This window comes from Ornithodoros turicata, unplaced genomic scaffold, assembly GCF_037126465.1.
Source record: "Ornithodoros turicata isolate Travis unplaced genomic scaffold, ASM3712646v1 Chromosome20, whole genome shotgun sequence".
In the NCBI taxonomy this organism is placed as follows: Eukaryota; Metazoa; Arthropoda; class Arachnida; order Ixodida; family Argasidae; genus Ornithodoros; species Ornithodoros turicata.
Window position 1 is genome coordinate 1,084,890 of NW_026999334.1, and position 22,865 is coordinate 1,107,754.

General features: G+C 47.5%; 1 long non-coding RNA gene across 1 annotated transcript; it reads left to right on the top strand.

The window, feature by feature from the left end:
* The first annotated feature begins 1,010 nt into the window (after positions 1-1,010).
* On the top strand, positions 1,011-17,256 carry LOC135373069 (uncharacterized). Its single transcript, XR_010416258.1, has 3 exons — positions 1,011-1,036; positions 1,086-1,304; positions 16,909-17,256. It is a non-coding gene; the product is annotated as an uncharacterized LOC135373069 (long non-coding RNA).
* Positions 17,257-22,865: the final 5,609 nt, after the last annotated feature.

Sequence of the window (22,865 nt, forward strand, 5' to 3'; positions counted from 1 at the left end):
AGAAGGTGAATAAGGGCTGGAGCCACTGGCTACATAATTATAACAGATTTATTGCGAACGGGAGTGTGCGTCTGCATGCGAGCCATAACCGGGAAGGCAACTCTGGCAAGCAGTGGGGGAGAGGGCGTGGCTTAGCACCCAGGCGCCTCCAATGGTAAGCGAGGGCAGAAGGTACCACGCTGACAGGAGATGAATTCTGGAATTAAATTACATCCTTCAACGATCATATCACATCGCCTAGACAGTAAAACGATAAATGACAGGCAGCACTCTCTCTCTTTGTCGTTTGCTTTTGACTCTTCTTGTCTGTGCCTGTCGTTCGCCGTTCTCATTTCTGATAAAACTGCAACAGACATCCATGGTAAAACATAATCACGGTGAAATACATGCACGTGAACCAATTACACCCAGGGCCGGCGTCTCGGAGGTCAATCGCCCCCCAGCTCCCCTCGACACCGCCCAACGCGGCGGCAAAGCCACACCATTCGGGAAGCAAGAATACGGGGGAGTGGGACGCAAATTTACGCCTTGTCCACGCGGATGCGAAAAATAGACGCCTGCCCGATTACACCATTTGAGTATCATGGCAATAAAGCCAAACTGTCACACGCCACGGGTTGTCCCTCGTAGGCATCTTCGGAAGAGCTTGGAAGCAGCATCCCTCCAAACCAACCGCCAAAACGGCAGGAAAACTCGTACAAGTGTCACACGGCCCCACGCAATACCAACATCCCGCCCTGAATATGAAATCCAGCTGCATCCGTCGGCATCGTCCCTTGTCCTCGCGCGGAAGCCACGGCAGCAAGGAAGGGAGAGCAGAGCGGAGAAATGGGAAAGTGCATCGAAGAGTCACGTGGGCATGCTGACAGCCGGCAGAATGACTCTCTCCCACCACCCACCACCTCCAACTGGCGACATTGTGGCGGCGTGGCCACAAACGCGTCCTGTGTTTCGACGGCACGCGAGCTTTCCGCGTCGCTACAATGGATCCTGTACCCAATCTAGAATCTCGCGATCGCCGGGGGAACCTTGCCTGGTAAGCAGATAATGTTCGATTCATACATTCACTGAGTAAGTTGCATCAGGTGCAGATGTGGAAAGTGTACGGCTGCACCAACCAACGAGGAATGTGTGTGCTGCCGGGAGCTCACAGCTCCTGGAATTGCATCAAAGTTTCAACAGTTGGGCAATGCAAGTTGTATCACAGAGCACCCGACATTCCTGGATCGATGCACCAGCAAGAATGCCCTTGCACAAGCCGCGTCCCAGTTCATCAAAAGAAAAGCAGGACGAGGAAGCCACGCGTGAGTGAATTTGTGTTGACGAAGCATGGTCATTGGGACTTATTGGCAGAGTTCGAGGTAACTCGTTACTGTAACTCAGCTCATCCTTTTTTGTAACTTGTAGCTTAACTCGGTACATTTGCGCCGTGGTAAGTGGTAACTTGTCAGAGGATCTCGTTTCTTTTTCATGTAACTTTGCCAAAGTTACTTAAGCTAAGATATTTTCAATTCGTTTTCACCCACCTTCACTTATTTTCTTAATTTCTCTCCGGTTCTTTCATGGCATTTTATGCTACAAAACGTGATATTCAATCAGTGACAGTATTCTATTCCGGAAGTAAGAACCGTTGCCATTGCAATGAAGCTGAAGCATTGTGCGCTCACAGGGAGTAAGATGCAACGCGTTCGAATTGCTGGACATAAACGAAAACGATCTAAGCGTGTTGCACTCCTCCGCAGGCAACTCAAGGTCGAACCCAACTGCTCACGCGCGCTGCACCTGTGTAGTGATGTTTTCTGTCCGAAGTAACTTGGAAGTAACTAGTCCTTTTTTGTAAGTAACTCCGCGACTGCGAGTTACATTTCAGGCTGGAGAACTCCGTTATTTACTTAGTTGCAAATGTGCGTATACTAGGAACACGGAACGAAGTGGACTTCGTCGTGGAAGTCCACTTCGTTCTGTTTTGTCCTTCGGTGTTCTGTCGTTCCTCAGGCACAAGGAAATGTTGCTACTCTCACCGTTCCACCAGCTCACTTGCACCCCCATGATCTGTTCATCACGACTATAGGGTCTGACAAGGTGTTCACGTGTTTTTTTAACTTGTCCTCAGTCCTCGCACTTGAACAACAGCGGGCGACGACGCTTAGGATAGGTGATTTAACTGTGTACCTTATTTTCCGATGTATAACGCGCGCGTTATATACGAGTGTATTGAAAAAAGTGTCGCGAAGAGGCACATCCCCAAGAACTCTGGACAAGACGTAATGCAGGCTTCATCTGTTCACGTCTTCATAGAGCCCATGTGTTAGGAACCTACAACTTTTTCCGTCGTTATTAATCCTGTTGTCGTACATTTTAATCCTGATACCAGTACATTAGATCCTTTTGCCATCAGAGTTAATCCCCATTTCTTTATCTTTGATCCTCGTTTCACACCATTTAAACCATTTGTCACGCAAATTAACCCACTTTGATATGAAAATCACTTGACCATGACTATTGGTGGGTTACGTGAGTGTTCTTGGAGTATTTCGGGACTATTCCCATGTACACGGGTATTTGTTACCCATGGTTTTCATTAAAAATGCGGGTTTCTGCGCTGTAATCGGATACTGTGAGACTGTATATCTGGATTACGATATTGTAGGACTATTCCCATGTACGGGTACTGCCCATTATTTGAATTAAAAATGCGGATTTCCTTACTGTAATGGGATGACGGCGGGACCGTCTACCTGGATTGCAACATTGTGGGACTATTCCTATGTCTACGTGTATTACCATGCTTTTCATTTAAAATAAACATATCCCCTCCCCATTTAAAATGTGGGTTTTTGCGCTGTGATGGGATACTATGAGACTGTCTACTTGGATTACGATATTGTGAGTCTGTTCCCATGTCTACGGGTATTACCCATGCTTTTGAATAAAAAGTCGGGTTTCTGCACTGTAACTCAATACTGTGCGACTACCTACTATAGAATACTATGCACTATAGTATACACTCCTGTACTAGATCTTACTTCTATCGTTATATACTATAATGTACTATATTGCTGTGTGACAGGGCACCTTACGCAAAATGCGAGGAAGGTCATAATCAGTCAAACACTGAGCTAGAGGTGGCATCAGTAAGAATGGCATACGACACCCGTTTGCACGGATCTTTTATTGGGTGTTTTACATATCTTTTAAGTATGTTCGTTGTACTTCGTGAAAGGGCTGTGCGCAGTTTACATGTCTTGCTGCATTAGAGCGTTTCCAACGTACCTAAAGTGGTCCCTGTCTATGTTGCGCAGTCCGAGCGAGATATTTCTGCCATGGACTGGTCAGCGGAGGCAAGCAAAATCGAGCGACGGTGCTCGACCACAGGGTCTACCCTGAGGTCTTTGCAGCTTGTCGCTCGGAAAGGGTCGCCTTGACACCTAACTTGAAGTTCGAAAACAATTCCTCTATGGGATTCAAAAAGCGGCTCTACGGTGTCAGGTACAGTGCTGGACAAATGTTTACGGAACAGGTTCTAGCGCAATTCCTTCCTCAGATTGACACGCTAGCAGCGAATGGGACCATACGCACTTAGACATGTGCCTAGGTAACCCAGTCACCTGTTTGCAAGCAAGTTTGTACGGTACCGTTCGCTGCTAGCCCTCACTTTGAGGGAGGAATGCGCCTGAGCGTGTTTCGTAAACTTTTGTCCAGCACTGTAGCTAATGGAATGACCCGGAACTGGCTCGGCCTCATTGACATGCTTGTGAACAGGTGCATTGTCTGGGGTGAAGACCACGCCCACATATTTTCTTGGTTTCCCTCCGGTTCCTTCATGACATCCAATCAATGACAGTATTTTATTCAGGAAGCAAGAACAGCTGCCATGGAAATGAAGCTGAAGCATTGTACGCCAAAAAGGAGTAAGATGCATAACGTTCGAATAGCCTTCTACCAGAGAAACGTCATCAAGACGTTGGTAGACAGACTGAAACCGAAACAAATCGGAAGGAGAGGGCTGGGTCCCACAAACGAGCACTTGTTCGCTGCCTCCTATTGAAAGAAAAGTAGGACCGAAGGACGCGTCCCTTTCAGAATGCGAGGCCAAATACGGCAAGGGGTTTTCGACATCACCACCACCCTTCCAGGGACCATCGTAGTCCCCTCATGACCGTGGCTTTCTGGCGCGACCTTGTACACCTCTAGCTTCGAGCGTACACTCTTAAAAATGAACTTGACCGTATAGCACGCTCCTAGGCAACCATGATCTCGAATGATATCGTTATCTGCCCCGATTTGTTGAAAACGGGAGGCGTACGCATTTTTGGTGACTATTATGAACAGCATAAGTGTCACAAAAATGGTGAAGTTCATTTTTAAGAGTGGAGTTCAACTCTACCAAATTTGTGGAGCTGTCGAACACTGTGAGGTCATTTGTTTACAAACAGGGAGAGGTCTAATGTTGGACATAAAGGGAAACGATCAAAGCGTGTTGCACTCCTCCCGCAGGCAACTCAAAGTCTAACTCAACTACTCACGCGCGCTGCACCTGCGTAATGGTATTTTGTGTCCGAAGTAACTTGGAAGTAACTCGTTCTTTTTTTAAGTAACTCAGTAAATACGAGTTACATTTCAGGATGAAGAACTTCGTTATTAACTTAGTTACATTTTTCACACGGTAACTCGTAACGAGTTCTTTTTGACGGGTAACTTCTCAATCTATGTTTATTTGTGGACTTATTATCGAAATTATCGACTTCCACACGGATATCGGCGGTTATTCGCGGAAGTGCAACGCTTTAATGCAGACACCTTCACGAAATGCAGTCAGCTTCACGGTAAATAGCTCCTATGGTGTCTGTTAGAAAGTTCTATCTTTCTTCACAACCTAAGTTCTATTCTTATATAAACCCTATTCTTCACAACCGGAGTCGTCTCTTCCAACGTTGCTAAAGGTTCAAACTAATCCCTCCATCTGTGCACTGCATTAGCAGACAACAGGAAGCGGCATCAACGAGAAAGCAATGTACCGCTCCAAAGTTGCATTCCGCTATTTAGTGACCCGTATGACACCTGTATGACCCGTATGACACCCGGACTGGGTGTCATACTCCAGATTTGAGTGCGCCGAAAGAAGGGCGCCCACTTAACGCACCCATTGGCGCATTTCGAGCTTGTCTACGTGTTCACAGCTTTTGCTCCACATTGGGAGCGACCATACGATCTGCCGCACCAAATGTTATAATTCGATTCATCGACGTTATATAGAACTACTTTAAGGCCCTCAGTCTGCAGCCACTTGGCGTGGCGCTTTCTGGCCTCCTTCACATGAGTGATTCCGGTCTTGAGGCACATGGGAAAGTAGGTTTAATGTGTATCCATGTCCAGCCAGGAAGGGATTTACCGTCGATAGACTGATGTCAAGTTCGGGCCAGGTTTTAACACTGTGTCCCTAATTCGCGAAAGCGTGTAGCTTGGGTGATTGTCAACAGTTTCTCGTATTTTCTCCACGACGTCTTCATTGTACCTGCGCTTTGTTCCTCCCCGCTTTTGCGCTTCCTCTCGCACTGTGTTCACGATTGAACGAGCCTTCTTGATGCTGGTCTGTAGGAGTTCAGACAGCTGAATGAGATTTCCACCTCGCCTTGCGCAGTCTATAATTCGCAATCTTTCGCGTTTTGTGGCTGTATTGACTTGTTCTTTCTCTTCGGCGTGCCAAGTGGTTTACGACGAGTATAAGAGCTTGTTCACGCATGTGCATCCTGTGGGATCCGCGGCCCACAAACTCGGAGTGGTTCCGAACCCGACCCGCCGTAACCCCGAAGAACAAGAACACAGCAACTAATCGACGAAGAACAAGCTTTGTTTGCTTACATGAGACATAGGCTGCTTCCCCCTCAACGTCCAGGTCCTCAGAGAAATCGGGCAAGTCCAATAGGACTTCTTCCTGGTCCAACAGACCAGGTGGACGTACCAGCAGATGAGGAGCGTGGCGCTGAATGAACTGCACGGCGGTGACAATGTCCTGCAAGGAAAGGATACTACCGGAAGAGGGAACGCCGCTCGGGCCTACGTGTTGTTGCGATGCCAAGAGTTGGGAACGTTGGGCGTGAAAACCGCCCCCATAATGGGTTCCAGGGTGGATTAACAGAATGCCACACGTTGAACAAAATGCACGACGTTTTTCCTAGGTGTATACTGGCGGTGGTTCAGAGGGATGTTTCTCACTCAAACAGAGTCCCTTGAAGTTGAGCCCTGCACCATCCGCGGACATCCGCAATATACTTGCGGACTCGGATGAAAGTTTAGCACTTCCTAAGGTGTGCGGATCGGATGCTGATGGCACGAGGTCGGATGCGGATCGGATGCGGACGTGAAAGCAGCGGATGCGGATGCACCACGTGCTGTAATTTTTTCACCAGCAATTTATTTGTATTGCGCGCCGACAGTGAGCGCATGCTCGGGTTCACCTTTGACCATGGACGGCCAAGACTGGAGAGAAGGCATTCTGGCGTCTGGAACCACGCGAGCACCAGCGAGGTAGCGTTCCACGCGTTCCAGAAGTCTCCCCATATCGCGTTTGTTGAAAGGTTTACCTCTGCTTGTCGTCGTGAGTCCTCCAGTGACAGCATGCAGGCATCCAAAATTATACCAACATGCTTCGTGCGGTCTTTACGCGTCCTTCGAAACGTGCGGATTTTTCGGATCGGATGCGGATGGTGCGTTTTGCTCAGCGGGTCGGATGCGGATGTAAACTGTATGCTGCGGATGCGGATCGGACGCGGATTACGTGTGCGCGGATGCGGGTCGGATGCGGATGCCAAAAATCTCATCCTGCAGGGCTCTGCCTTGAAAGGTTCCGGAATGGAGGAACCAGGGTCCCTGACGAGGGGGTGCGCCTGGTTGCGCCACCTGGTGCGAGAACAGCAAGCGACGCTGTGCTCTCCGTTGAGCACGGTCCATGTGACAACGCTGATGATTGAGCGGGGCAGAATACGAGCTCCAGAAGAGGATGAGGCGGGTTGATGCCTATTGGTGTTCCGACCGTGATGTCCCCGTGCACGGGAGGATGCAGAAGCAGATCGGTTCAGTGATGCGTACTCGCGGCCTATCAGCGAGAAAAAAGAAAGAAAAGAATCACCTTGGAGGTTTACGAGGGCGAAGGGTATAACAAGGGGACCCCGGTAACCTGCCCCGAACTGTCCCATCTTCAGCGGGCTGCGACTCCGTGTCGATGGGGCGTGGAAAGGTTAGGATTGCGACGAATTGTGCCAGAGTCCTCTTGCCCTATGTCTTGCTCCAAGATGCGATCGATGAATCCCTTGAGGTCTATGATGTGAACTGGGCCAGACTCTTCGCCTGTACTGTGCAATGTTCAAGTCGGTAAGTAATGGGTGTAAGTTGCGCACTCACCCGGTAAGGCCTGTCCCATCGGTCGGCATGAGAAGCTGCAAAACACTTCGCCGCGTCGCTAAGTGGATGCGTCCGCCTCAGGACTAAGTCTCGTACGCGGTATGCTACCTGGCGTCGACCCTTATTGTGCGGGAATTGCTTGTTCCAGTCGTGCAAACCTCAAGATTCTCACGTGCACAACGAGTTGCAGTTGAGAGACGGTTGCGAATGCCTTCCGCACAGCGTGCATACGGACGACGGGGTTGTTCCCTCAGTGTTCGTAACGTATTTTCGAGTGGAAATGGTGTTTCCCGTCCAAAATTCAAATAAGGAGGGGTGAACCCAGTAGACCTGTTGGACGCGCGTCCCAATCTCCCCCCCCCCCCTCCGATATTTGATCGAGAAGTCGTACCGTTGCAAGGTCAGATTCGAACATGCAAGTCTTCCAGCGGGATTTTTCAATCTACTCAGCCAGGCGAGTAACTGATGGTCAGTCTGGAATACAAATTTGGCACCATCCAGATACATGTCGAACTTTGCCGAACTCGCAGCTTGCAAGAGATCGGTTTTACCTCGCTGACCATTTAGTCGATGAAATACGGCTTTGCAGCAACGTAGGATTTCATTCAGATGCGTTGTGGGAAATAACGAACTCCCAGGCGTGAATTCTTTCTTGAGCAGGAGTCAAAAGTTTGCCGACGAATAGCTCAGGTGAAGCTATATCCAAGCAGCTTTGCCCAAACAACGGACGCAACGACAGGAGGCACGCCATCCCGCCAGTACCGCCAGCGGGATTCCGACCCGTACACACGCACAGTACAGCCGCGTTTTAACGCGCTAAACGCCAGTGTACGCCTTTTGGAGCAGAATGTTTTACGTCAGATGAAAGTTCTAACATCGGGCCATGTCGGGCCATATAAATGAAATCAAAAGGGGCCTTTTTGAGAAACGGACGCGCGAAATCCTTGTTTTTTCGTACTATGCCTAAACATTTGCCTCTTTCAGCACGTACCAGTAAGAGGTATACGCACGATAGACGCTGAGTGAACTGATACCAAGTATGGTAATGAGGGACATCTACGGCCAGAGAAATCTCGCGTCGAATTTGGGACAAAACTGCGCGAGAGAGCATGTTCGCCATTTTTTATACCATAGAGCGTTCCACCTGCGCGCCAAAATTTGCACTCGGACTACTTGCCTGTAGGCATACTAAAGCATAAAAATTTTTACTACAATATATTTTAAAACTTGGAAGAAATACGCGTGCAAACACGGCAAGCTGAAACACCCGAATTCAGGGTCGGATTTTAAACTATTCGGTAGAAATTATTCATTTTACCGCTGTTGATCATCATGTACGATGAGCTTATAAATATAAAAAATCAAAAAAAAATCCAGGAGGTCGATGGGACTTCCCTGCCTGAACTGACGTGAAACCGGCCTGCTAAGGGACGTAGGTCCAGGACAAATCATGACAACCAAATTATTGTTATTATTATTATTGGGTTTCGCATCAGATATTACTTAAGAAGGCCTATGCTTACGGGTTTCGGGGACCAATTTACTCATGGCTTCAGAATTTTCTCACGGACAGGGCTCAGTATGTTTCTGTTTGCGGCATTCGTAGCAAAGCAGTAATTATTAGTTTGGGAGTGCCACAGGGATCTGTGTTAGCCCCATTACTCTTTAATTTGTATGTTCACGATCTTTTTCTTACAATACAACACTGCCAGTTGTATCAATATGCGGATGACACTGCATTGGCCTTCAGTCACACCAGTCATGCTGTTGCTATTGAACGTTTGCAAGAGGATCTGTCTACAGTGTTAGATTGGTTCCATAACAATTCAATTCCAGTGAATTCCAGTGAACGCAAACAAAACCAAATTAATTTTATTCCATAATTCGTTAAAAAGATTGCCCCGTACATAGCCTGTTTATGTGCACACATCTCTATGTGAAAATTGTGTCTGTCCCGCACTTAAGTACAATGAGGTTGTTAAATATCTAGGTGTAACTTTTTCCTGTGACATGTCTTGGAATGACCATTTGTCTTACATATGCACAAAACTGAGGAGGGTATCTTGTCTGCTGTATGGACTTCGCAGCGTGGCTCCGCCAAAAATTAGGAGGACAATACTTGAGAGTCTAGGGTACAGTGTTCCAAGATACGGAATTACTGTTTTTTCTTACTGTAGTGAAACTTGGAAGTGCAAGGTAAACGCAATCCTGAGAAGCTGTGTAAAAAGTGTTGTATACGGACCACCTAATGCAAGTCAATTCGGATATCTTTACGATTACTTGCCTCTCCTGTTTTGATAATCGTTTTAGATAATGCGTATTTTGAAATATTATTAGTCAGACTTATTCAAAATTATTGCAACCAAACCCAGGGAACTCGGGCAGAACAGAAATCAATATCTTGTTCCTACAACCTTCACGCGATATGGATGGTACTGTCGAAGCAGTTACATCCCTGCAATATTCAATAGCCTCCCCGAGAATTTATATCATATTGAGAGCAAAGGTATGTTAAAAACTAGCTTGAGGATGCTCTATTATCGTAGCTTCGTTGCGCAGCCACGCTGATGGCCTTGTTATGCCTGAGCCACTCAGAGCATGCATTGTATGTATTACTCGTTAATTATCATGCTTTAGACTTGTTAATTAGTATGTGTGCTTGACTCCCTTGAATTATTGTGTCACGAAGAACCTCCGCTGCTGCCTGTCGGTCCGCGTGTCACAAGCCCCCCGAGGCTTAGGCCGGTCCGTCCATGAACTTGTATACTTTCATGTTAATAAACTGATTATTGTTATTATTATTATTATCATTATCATTATCATTATTTCGCTCAAATTGCTACGCCACTAGATATTCAGATTTATATTATGTTCCCAGAATCTATACAAATTATGGAAAGGGTTATTGTCGATATTATGTGCCGACCGTATTCAACTTGTTACCTCAGGATGCTTTAAACTTTTGACTATTTAAGACTATTAGTGATGCTAAACAAGCAATAGATTCTTTGAAGTATAGGGATGTTATGAACCAAGCTGATAATTTTACTATCTAGATCATTTACTACGTTACGGTTTGGAATTATCTCAGTCTGTGCTTTCAGTGTATTTGTTTGTTTTGTCTCGCTAGCCGCATAGTGTTTTGCCACTTGACCGCGGGGCTCTGCCCACAAACCTATCGGTTTAGGCGGGCCTGTATTATGTGTATATTTAATATATTGCAATAAAAAATTTCAATTCCAATTCCAATTATTGTTATTATTATCCGGATAATGAAGTCGCGTCCCAGGATCATTGCTCCCGCCAGTCTAGAAATGTAAACAAAGCGTTGTCTGACCCGATGTCCATCGATGGTAAAGGCAATGCGTACCGCGCCACCTGCAGGTACGACCGCATCAGGGACGAGCCTTAGGCGAGTCTTGGTGGTCCGTACCGAGATGTTCCGCTCCCGGCACCAGTCGTGGATGGTGTCGCCGATCAGGGAAACAGCTGCTCCGGTGTCCACCAAACCTGCAACGTCTTTGCCGAGAACGCGCACCACGATAAACGGTCCAATGTTGCAGATGTCATCTTACAATCGGCATGCAAGCGGGACCGAGGCCACTGTCAGAAATCCGAAAAGATAGCTGGTTACCGGTCTGTCTCGCGCTCGAAGTCTTCTCAACAAGCCTTGCCCGGTTCCTTTGCTCGTGCGCAAAAGGATCGAGTGAGCGGTAGGAAGGACCTGCTGTCGCTGGGATATTCGGTCCAGCAGGCCAACGGTGATGAATCTCCGTTGCCTGAACTAGTTCGCCCCATGCACAGCTAGGCTCAAGAGTCTCCTCCGGTCTAGGGGGTGAGCGGTACCGTAGTTCAACAAACAATTCGGCCTGAATGCTGCGCCCTTCTTTAGCTAACTCAGACAGCGAATTAAAACTTGGACCTCGTAAATATGGCTTGAACCGAGGGTGGCACTGTCAGATAAGGAGTGCCACCTTCCCTTTTATCTCTGCGAGAAGATCCGCTCTAAGATACAATACCTGAATTGCCCGAATGTATTCCAAAAAGCTCTCATCACTATGCTGCGTTCGGGCTACAACCTCTTCGCACATACGCCTCACATAGTCAGGGTGGAGGATCTCGGCCCGAAACCGCTGCTTAAATACTCTCAGAGAGAGAAATAGTGGCTGGAACCTACGCCATAAAGCAGCTGAGCTTACCAGTGCTGCGGGAAGTACTCGACGCAGGATAACGCCGTCGGTGACTTCAACGGCCGTGTGTCAAGCAACTAAGTCGGCGAGGAAGTCTTCAGCTGACTTGGGGTCGCTGCATCCCAAAAATGTCGGTACCGTCAAGTTCAGGCGCAGCTGCGTATCCCGGGACGGCTGGGCGTGCTGGTACCCAGCTGCTGCGTCAGTAACGTGCAGAGGGATGCCATCTGCCGAAGTAAGTCCTCAGCCACTGGCGCAGACTCGTCCTCGTCACTGTCTGGGTCGTGCTTCTTCCTGGGAGGCATCTCAGGTAGAAGAACGTGCGGTGTAACGCAGACGGCGGCAGAACGAGGCAAAAAAAAAAAAAAGAACAAAAACACGCATACAATATCTACAGCTATGCTGTGCCCTCCGGGGGAGTGGTACGACGGGTCGAAAACACCACTGTTGGGCGTCAATTTTGTGGGGTCCGCTGTCACAAACACGGGGTGGTTCCGAACCTGGCCCGACGTAACCCCGAAGAACACGAACACAGCAACTAATGAACGAAGAACAGGGAATCATGATTAAAAGCGTTAAAACCCCAGTTCCGGGGAGCTAAAAGGACAGACACGAACACATGCACTGACTGGCGAACCAAGAACTTTATTATCATTCAAACCCGCTTAAACCTGATCTTCTCGGATTCAGCTCCGCCTTCTACTCAAGGTTGTCCCTCCTGCAACTGGTCTGCCTGATTACGTGTTCTAACACGGCTTCGTTGTTCCTTCCTATCAATAGCTGAACGATCTTTATCACCAAGAAATCCCTGAACACGGTCTGATAAATCCACAGACGACGAGCTTACACATTTTAAACGAGATTTCTTAATTTCCGTAGCTTCACGGTACAATAACGCGCCCACCTTCCTTCCTTTATAAACAATCTTTGTATCTTCAAATTTGGCAAAACAACCCTGACCAGCGGTACCATATGGTCTACGAGCGTACCATTTCCCCTTTTCGCAGAATAGGGGAATTTGAAGATACGAAGATTATTTGTAATGGATGGAAGGTGGGCGCGTGAAGCTATGGAAATTAAGAAATCTGGTTTAAAATGTGTAAGCTCGCCGTCTGTGCATTTATCAGGCCTGGGTTCAGGGGTTTCTTGGTGATAAAGATCGTTCAGCTATTGATAGGAAGGAACAACAAGACCTTGTTAGAACACGTGATCAGGCAGACCCGTTGGAGGAAGGACAACCTTGAGAAGAAGGCGGGGTTGAATCCGAGAACATCAGGTTTAAGCGGGTGTGAATGATAGTAAAGTTCTTGGTTCGCCAGTTAGTGCATGTGTTTGTGTCTGTCTTTTTAGCTCCCCGGCACTGCGGTTTTAACGCTTTTATCATGATTCCAGAAAACCGAACAGCCCAATTTATCACCGTTTTTGAACAACAAGGTTTATTTGCTTACATAAGACATAAGCTGCTCCGTGCAGCCATCAGCACGATCCTTCCGAGTTGCGCCACCAACTGAGCCCTTCTGCTGAGCCGCCGCATCTCTGGTTCGTCCTGGGGCCCATCATACCCTGACCTTCGCCAGGTGCATACCTCACTCGTCCTAGGGCTCCTGCGTTACAGCTTACCGGTATTGCACGGTCTAAGTTCAACGACAGAGCGCGAACTTTTGAACATCCAGGCGCGAAGCCTTCGAGTGTGCCTTGGTGTCCCCAAAACGACCGACACCTTCCTGGTCATTTATTAAAATACGTAGGCCACACCGGCAGCACAAAAGGATAAAGGTGAGTCTGCGCACCCACTAGAACATAAAAGGGCAACAGCCCGTTCGTTAATTTCGAGGTCATGTAATATCCCCTCGAACCCGAGTGCAATGCGGGCCGAGATGGTAGTGGTAATGGAGAATCTGAAGCACAAGTCATACCCCGAACCATTCTTGAATGACGTGCACAACCAGATAAAAAAGAAAACGCTAAAGGAAGAAAGAGAGGAAAGTAGAAATCCGTTTGTTACCCTTCCGTACATAAAGGGCGTTTCAGAGCCAATAAGACGGATACTTGCTGCGGTAAACATAAAAACAGCATTCAAACCCAAGATTACTCTTAAGAGTTTGTTAAGTCACCCAAAAGATAGTGTGGACTTGCCCGATAAGCGCGGCGTTGTTTACCGTATTGCATGCCGGGATTGCACCGCAACGTATATAGGAGAAACAGGTCGAAAGGTTAAAACAAGAATGAAGGAGCACAAATATGACATAGAAAGAAACGCGAACAAACCAACAGAGCTATGCGAGCATGTTGAAAAGACCGGCCATGCGGTTAACCTAGATACCCCCGATATTCTAGCTCGTGAAGGTCGCTGGGGAGTAAGAAAAAATTTAGAATCCTGGTACATCAAAACCAGTCCAAATTGCATTAACAAACATCCGGGTCCGCTTCCAGATAGGTACGCCCCCCTGTTTAAATAGCTGACGCGTGACGGATAGACCTCATTCTGAAGATGGGGCCTGAATAGGCCACGAAACGTTAACACTTAGTGCATATTTTAAGTTGTTTTTATCCTGTTGTGCTGCCAGTGTGGCCTACGTATTTTAATAAATGTCTACCCCCGGTACTTGGACTGTTTTTAGTTACCTTCCTGGTCTTGGCTGAGGCGAAGGAGACGCCAGCCCACGTCCTACGCGACATGAAGACCCTGCGCGCATGTGCGCGGTACCGCACACGACATGCTGCCCACTACCTACGGGACATTCACCTACTGTATGAAAGCTCAGGTTTCGGGGCTGCTGTTTGCAGGCTGGCACAGTCCCTTCCGCCCCCTCCGTCGCGCCTGCTATACGCTCCACCTTTGTGGACCCTCGAGCTGCCTCCGACGGACCTGCATATTCCCGACATGTCCCGCAAAAACGACACTCCTGTCCTCGCTGCGCGCCAGTTTGCTCTTGACCATTTGAACTCTGTCCACGGTCAGCGTAAAGGAATTTTCACAGATGGCTCGGTTGTGTACGGCGCGTCGTCTGCAGCTTTCTACATACCTCACAGCGATACTACGCAGACTTTCAAGCTGCCGCATGAAACTTCATCCACCGAAGCGGAACTGACAGCCATCTATGAAGCGCTCAACGCCATATCCGGTTCACAGGCCGACTCGTGGTCCATCTTCACGGACAGCAAGTCAGCATTGGAGACCTTGGCGTCGTACCGGTGCAGTGCTATTTGCGATCTCCGCACGCTTGTAATCGCCAGATACAACGAGCTCTTGGCTTCCGGCCACAGCGTACGGCTCCAGTGGGTACCCAGTCACGTCGGGTTGCCCGGAAATACCCGTGCCGACATTGCTGCGAAACGTGCCCATACCACGGCTGCCTTGAGTCTCAGCATCCCGCTTTCAATGTCTGCCTGCCTGCTCCAAATACGTCGCTTGCGCTCTCGCTGTGTCCAAAATTTCACAGAACGTGCCATCTCGCCCAATACATTTCTGCACTCCATCGACCCAAAAATGCAATACGTCCCTCCCCCCAAACATCACGAGGAGGGAGGCGTCCGTTATCCACCGTCTTCGGTTAAGCGTGGCTCGAACGCCAACACGGCTTTTCCAACTCAACACGCTTGACACCCCTACATGTGCAGCCTGCTCTACCGAGGGCAACGCTTCCCACCTACTTCTCCACTGTCGCCTGTTCGCCGCTCCCCGTGCCACTCTGATGGAGCGGCTAGCTGCCCTAGGGCTCAGGGAGGTCACGCTGGCAACGCTACTGGGCCCTCTGCAACGCCCCATTCAGTGGCGCGTCGGAAGGGAACTCGCACGCTTCCTTACCGACACAGGGCTCGCGCTGAGCCTGTGACTGCGCCTCTTCTTTCGCTCTTTCCGATTTGTCTTTCTTTTTTCTTCTTTCTCTTTATTTTTCCTTTTCTCCCTTTTCCTTTTTGTAAGCGGAAATAGCAAGTCTGCTGCTGGAGCCAGGCTAACCTTTCCCCTCTTTCGTGTTTTTTGTTTTGTTTTGCAATAAACCTATATTCCCCCCCCCCCCCCCTTCTGATTCTTTGCTTCCCTTCCTGACGTGAGCGGACCAGATCTTGACTGTGCTTGAGAGAAAGTTCATAAGATATGTAGGCAGTACCGCTCCAAGAGTACTGCCACACACACGCACACAAGCATTGCTGATGAAACAGGTTTTTCGATTTTGAGCCGCTCAATCCATCTCTCCGACCATGCGTCAAAGCAGGCCTTGTTCCATGCGTGGAAAGAAGAAAACGCGGAAAGACAAACTGGTTGTGCCGTCGGACAGAGTCGCATTGGGGCGGAACACAAAAGTAGTTTGGTTTAGCTTTCTGGTCGTTAATTTCACTGTTTCCTTCCCGTGATTTCAACAGCAAAATACAGGTGCAACTCAGCGACCCATGCGAAAAGCTGCAACTTCTCCTCAATGAACGCGGGGTTTGCGGTGTGAACCTGTATCGGGCAGTCCCGTGCTTTACCACTGTGCGGCATCGATTCGGCGAAAAACACGGATAGTCACGTGGATTAAGTTGAGTGACAACTGGATTAGATTACGTGAAAGGGGGATTAAAAATAATGAAAGGAGGACTAATTGTGATGGCAAAAGGATCAAATGTCGTGGTATAAGGATTACAATGTACGAGAAGAGGGTTAATAATGTCGGAAAAAGCTATAAGAGCGCATGCACCACATTCCGCTGACAGCGCCGTGCATTCATTCGCTAGTGGCACGTTGCCTGTGACACGACGAAGCTTGTAATACAATTTCTTTGGATGAATATTGAGATATCCCACGTGCCAAAGTTTCACCATGTGAAGAAGGCTTCATTTGCTGCACTGAAGCGTTGGGGGTGAAGCCCGCCGGCATCATATGCACCTTGTATTCCAAACACCCTCGTTCGTGAAAAGTTTGAGACCACTACGAGGAATCCGAATTTTGTGTAGCATTTGTGAAATACTCTATAAAGTGGAAAAGTTTGCAAAAGGACAGTGTAAACAAGTAACTGACTATTGTCTTACTGGAGGTGCGGTCTCGTAAAATGCGCTAAGGGCACCCACAACGTACGAACGCCCGAACAAACTCTTAAGTTTGCGTGAAGAATCAATCAATTTTGCACCACGATACATCTCTACATCACAAAGACACCTATGACGACAGTGACCAAAGGCTTTTTAGTATTTTTATTCGTATTGTAAAGTCGTTTCACCTGGGGGGGGGGGGGGCGAATTTCTACGCAGGCTGTGGTTAATTGCATTTTGTACAACTTTGTCTGCAGTTGGGCTTGTAAACTAAGAGTACACCATGCTCACCATGCACGTTTTTCAGGTGGTACAGGCACACGGCGTACCGACAATTTGTCAGGTGGCTCTGGCATCGGCTGGGAAGAAGAACACGCGTCGTCCTCCCAAGATGTGTCGTAGAAAAGATACGTCTCATGTTTCCATCAGAGGCATATACAGGCTTCAAACCATAGAAACATTTACTGGGATGTTGTTAATGTTCCTGTTTTCTCGTTTTCTCTACTCTGCTAATGCAAGGAACGTATTGCTTTGTATTTAATTTCAAACTACGTTGATCTACCACTATTGAGTTCCTATAGGGGAATCACTTACTTCGCGGAACTTTGTATCGCGGAAAAAACAGTGCCCGCGTAAATTACTACTGGTACGTCATCATTTTTGTGTACATAAATATCGATATAAGACGTGTTTTTGCTCTATGCCCCCTTACCAACCGAAAGGCCGGTGGCACTTATTTTCTGTTCCGTTTGGTATATCTTATTACAGATGAATGATACCGAATCATTTCCACCAATAAATCGTCAGAGAACTGGACTCAGATCTCTCATTACTGGAACAGGTATACACCAGTGTTTCAATGGTAGTCAAGCCTCTGTCCCTAACGAATGTCCTTAAAATACTGTTGTACGCTAAATGGTTAGAAATCCAGCGAACCGGTAGAGAAGTACGAAGGGAATTGCCTCAAAACAGGAGCCGCCGATATTTCGAACAGAGACTGTTCTTTTTCTGGGCACCGTCCTCATCATTGGCATGGTATTTAAAGAGTTAGGTGTGACGCGTTAAAGGCTCATGCGAATTGTGGGTCAACAGCACGGAGGCAAAAAAGGGTCCGTACGGGCTTCTAATTTCATGTTGTACACTGAAGTAATTTAGGTACAATGGTGCGTAATGAGGCCGGCAGTGGACATGCTCACAGCTACTACTTTTACGGAAGGAACATGGTAGCTATGAATGAAGCTGAAATTGAAGGGGAAATGCAAGAATTGAAACATATCAGTATCAGCTTGTGCTCATTGTTCAGCCATGCTGTATTTATCATACCTGGCAAACAGCTGTTTTTGCATACTAAACTTTTGAAATTCTTTTTACAGGTAAGTATATTTTGCGGTTAAGTATATCAGGCGGTTTGTCCTACAGCCATGGACAAACCGCATAAAAACAAGCGGTACCCGCCTAACTAACCACTGCCAAAACGTCGGCCCTTGCACGCAACGTGATGCAACCTACAGCAATGACACCGTTGTCAGTGTCACGCTTCTATCCGCCACGCTGTTTCGTGAATTCACTTTGTGACTTCGCTAGGGTTTTGAAAGACCGGTGTCTAGACAGGTGGACAGTATCAAACGTGCTGTTGATATCGCAAAACTTTCACCGAGGGTGTCAGTCGGGGCATCTGTGAACTGTTGGTATCTGGCGATCAATCACGAAAATACCGTTAAACAACAGGATGCGACCTCTTCGAGTACGTTTACGAAATATTAATCGTGCTTCCAATAAAACCAGCTGTCGTAGTGCCAAAGGCTTGAGGTGAGTGCGCCCAGATTTGTGTGGCAACGTGGTGCACGTGCCGCAGGGTAGGACTGCAGATTATTTCGACCACCTGCGGTTCTTTTGTGCCACGCCGGGAATCTCCGACAGACCGTGCTGGAAGCAATGTTTACCCCCACATTGCTACTGTCTTCGGCCGGGATTGAACCCGCGACCTTGAGCTCAGCAAGCAAACACGGTACCGACAGAGCTAGTGGGGAAATTTGAAGTTTTCGTAGCAGCAGGTGTGACCGCTTGAAAGTAAGACCTTATCAGCTCGTGTGTGTGCCGCACTATTTAATTCTCAATAACAAGTTAGAAATAGAGGCACATGACCACGATAAAAACGCGAAGATTGAATGTAGAACAGTGTGAGCATGTGAATGAGAGTGTCACGAGTTCTTCGATTAACTCTAGAAATGCTCGAATGTACGTACAGATTCTTTTCCACAAATCGAAGTGCAAAAAGACTCTTATGCAAAACATGCCTCTCGTTTGGACATGGATTAATATTGAATCACAAGCGAGTTACGTTATTAACGCAGGACACAGTTGTTTGCTACCTTCATAATATGCGACTTAAAGTGACAGTCGCATCCAGAATCGGTCTATCAAATTGACCATAATGTTCGGCATCGCTCTTTGGTCTACTTGGCCAATTTTCATGATTGGAAACTGCTTTGATATTAAATAAACGAATTTGAAAGAGCAGTGCCGCCTCTGCAGTCGCGGGGGCTCCAGCGGGACCGACATCAGCGTGACGTATTTATCTAAGCGGACCAGAGGGGCTGCGCTGGCTGCGAGCAGTCGACAGTGTTGTTATTGCCTCCAAGTTCGTCTGCTCTGCTTTCGACACTTGTGAATAATGGGAAAATCGCTGACATTTCTTTCACTTCTGGAAGCTCCGAAGTGGTCATGTCAGGCGGTGCACGTTGTTACGTTCCTGATGGTTGTATGAAGACGTCCATAGCTTACCCAGAGGTTTTTTTTGTTTTTTTTTGATTGCGTGTTAGCGCCGCGAAGCAACTCTTACCCAGAGGTGTTTCACGAGCCGAGGGACCGCGAGACGAAGCGTAAGTGGGAAGATGCAATTTCCTGTGCAAACCCTGACCTACAAGAAAAACTACGCGTCTGTTCTTCGCATTTTTCGGACGACGTCTACAGGTTCACTGACATTAAGTATTCCGTAAGGATTCCGGTAAGGATTCGTAAGGATTCCGGTAAAACGAAAGCGTTTGAGTTGTCGCCGTGCCGACAGTATTCACTGAGCAACGGCAACTACTCAGCATGCTATTGCCCGAGGTAAGTGACATTTGTTTCGCAGTCTTGATGCGCTAATGACTCGAAGATATGCTGCTACGACGACGCTTTCGCGCAATTCGTGTGTGCCAGCTAGGATGTACGGCCCGTCGTAAAACAATAAAATGAGCAGGAGCACAGCCACGCACCATGCGAGAAAGATAGATAGCTGTTCCAACCAGCGCACTCAGTAGCACTGCATGACGTTATGCCTTTTGCAGTTAAGATTTGCGTGAAATGTAAAATGTTGTATGCGCACACTTGGAACACACCGAGAGGTTCAAATCGCTGCAGAATAAGTCTCATAATTTCAGCTGGGAGCATTTGATCTTAATCATCGAATAAAATCAATTGATCAGACTAAAGGGAACTTCTTCCCAAAATAAAAAGTGCTTAAAGGAGTACAGAGGGCCATCCAAAAAAAAATTTCAGATTAAGACATTGATGTAAGTGTGTGTGTCATTATACTGAATAGCGCGAAAGGTTTTGATGTGTGCAATTTGTTTCCCAGAAAAAAACTCACAAACATAGCTCCGCGCGTTCACCTTTAACTCGCCACTCCAGCTATAACGAGGATGAGGAGGCATGATGCCACGTCACCGATGACGGTATAAGGAGAACTCGTTCTGGTTCGCCGGTCAGCGGTCAGCGCCTTGTCCCTTTGCCGCCGTAAACCTGTTTTGCCAGTTCTCCCGGAGAATTAGGGATAGAAGGAGCGGCCGAAGCATTACCGAGCAAGGAGAAAGGCTTTATCAGAACCCCGAACAGCCGAGTAGCAGACGACAGCGGAGTAGCAGACAACATTTCTCTAGGCCAATCAGCGAGCGTTCTCCTTATAGCGTGAGCGCAAGGTTCCAGGCAGATCACAGGCTGGTACTGCTCTTCACCACCGTTGCGCACGGTCGCTTTCTGCGGCGTATTTTAAATTCAATTTCTGCGATAATTATGACTCTGTGGTGTAAATTACGTCGCATGGTGCATCTTACTGGCCTACTTAACAGTTTTATAGGAAGAAAACTGGGTGTTCAAAATGACTTCTGTGCTACTTTAAAAATCATTGTGGTTCTACAATGGCACAGATCATAAACAGTACCTCATTAGCATGAAATAATATTTCTTGTTCAGGGCAATATTGGATTATCCTTCTGAATATGTTAGCACCCTCATATGGCGATGGGAAGAGCAGCATCACGTCCAGGTTGCCCCACATCCATCTGGGGAACCTTAGACACCTGTGAGAAAAACAATCCTTAACGGAGCAGTCTAAGATCGAGAAAAAAAAAGTTTTTGATCGTGATGGAATGTCCGATAACTAAATAAAGTTTTCACGCAAGAAATATGAGCGTAGCAGAAAAATATCGCGCGCACCAGTCGATTGATTATCACGAGTGCGGAGAGCTCTCTCCTACTCTTGTGGAAGACACGTGAGAAATGACGGACACCTCCGTCACGATGTGACGTTGTACGTTGCGTCCACTCCTAGCAGGTGGGTCAAAGTCGCCATCTTGCCATGTATTTCGGCCCATTGCCTGCGTAAAACAACGGGGATCGCCATCTTGTGGGACGGTTGTTGCCAACATCGCAAAATCTGCCACCTAGATTTGTACCGAAGTAGCAATTACCTGCAAACAATGTGCACCGAGCATGCTATTTCTCAAAATAGCCACTTCAATCCGTATCCAATCCAGCGTGAGTTATGGCTGCCGTCGTTCCTCAATGGGTGTGTGGATGTGTTCACGGTATTTCCAAGCAAGCACGGCAAGCCCTATCACCACCCACCACCACCACCACTAATCACTGCGGACGTACGATCCTGTGCGTTCTGTGCAGTTGTGTCGGTGGACTGTGATGTTCGTTAAATATTGTGATGCTCGCCAGCCAGCTGAGGCTGCTTTGGATGATTTAGAAGAAGGTGCCCAGCGTAACTCTACGACGCATCTCTCTACTACGACGACATCGTGCGAAGAAGTGACTACATTTCTACACTCATGCCCGTAGTCCTGCGTATGTGGTGGTGGTGGTGGTGATGGTGAAAGGGCTTGCCGTTGTCGGCCTCACGTATGTGGGCAACGTCACGACTGACGCCCTGGGGAAATGTGCGTCCTGGGCCGACTTCTAGGGGAACTGTGCCGACATATGTCTGAAAGCGTCTGAGGAAAACCCAGGAAAAACCCCAGACAGCACAGCCGGCACCGGGATTCGAACCCGGGTACCTCCCAGTCTCGACGTGACATGGCTAGCACGCTAACCACTGAGCCACGGGAGCTGGTCCGTTAGCTAAAGCACTTCTTCGTTAGTGCGCAGATTATGTTTTGTGATTGCCAATGAACGGCAGTACTTGAAGTAGGCAGCTTCGTTTTCGCTTTCGCAAGTGAAGAATGTTTTCTGTCACAAGTGCTTTGCGAAACAATTTTCTTCTGCAACGATCCTGAAAGCTATGTTGCGAACGTTTGCCAATGGAAATTGTTTCAAACGCTATTCGTAACTACAAATATTTTTGCGACTGAGTTGTGGAATAATAACACACAGTGTATGATAATGGTAGACTGGATTTATTCGCAAATATATATTTGGTGACAGAAGATTTGGTAATCGGTTATATTTGATATGGCAAGTCGCATAACCACTTCGAAGCCCTCGCAAGCACTCCATGAATCAATTTTTACCACCATGTAACTTTTCTCTTAAAAGTCTGGTTTGGAAGTGGAACCGCTTTCATGCACCTCTTTTTGCAACCGTATCGTTCACACCATCCCCTTCCACACTCAAAGAAAGGGGCTTAAGGACGGTGTGTGTTTAGCTGTATCGTAAAAGACATTTCCCACCGTCCAGTCTGATGACATTGATATTCACACGTAGCATATACCTTTCAGTTCTCCACATATGCAAGCGTATTGACGTAACATGAAAAAAGATTGATTGGTGATTCGCATGAATTAACAGAAAGCCTGATTGACAACATGCCTGATAACATGAAAAACGGTTAAAACTTGGCTTGGTTGGTGATCACGGGAAGAAAGTTGCCGAATGCCATATTCATATAGTTTACTCTATACCACGAAAGTGTGATAAGGTATATATCGGGGAATCATCAAGGTGCATAAACAGAGCGAGTGTTTTGGCTGGTTGATAAAGCACTGTTTTTTTTTAATTGTT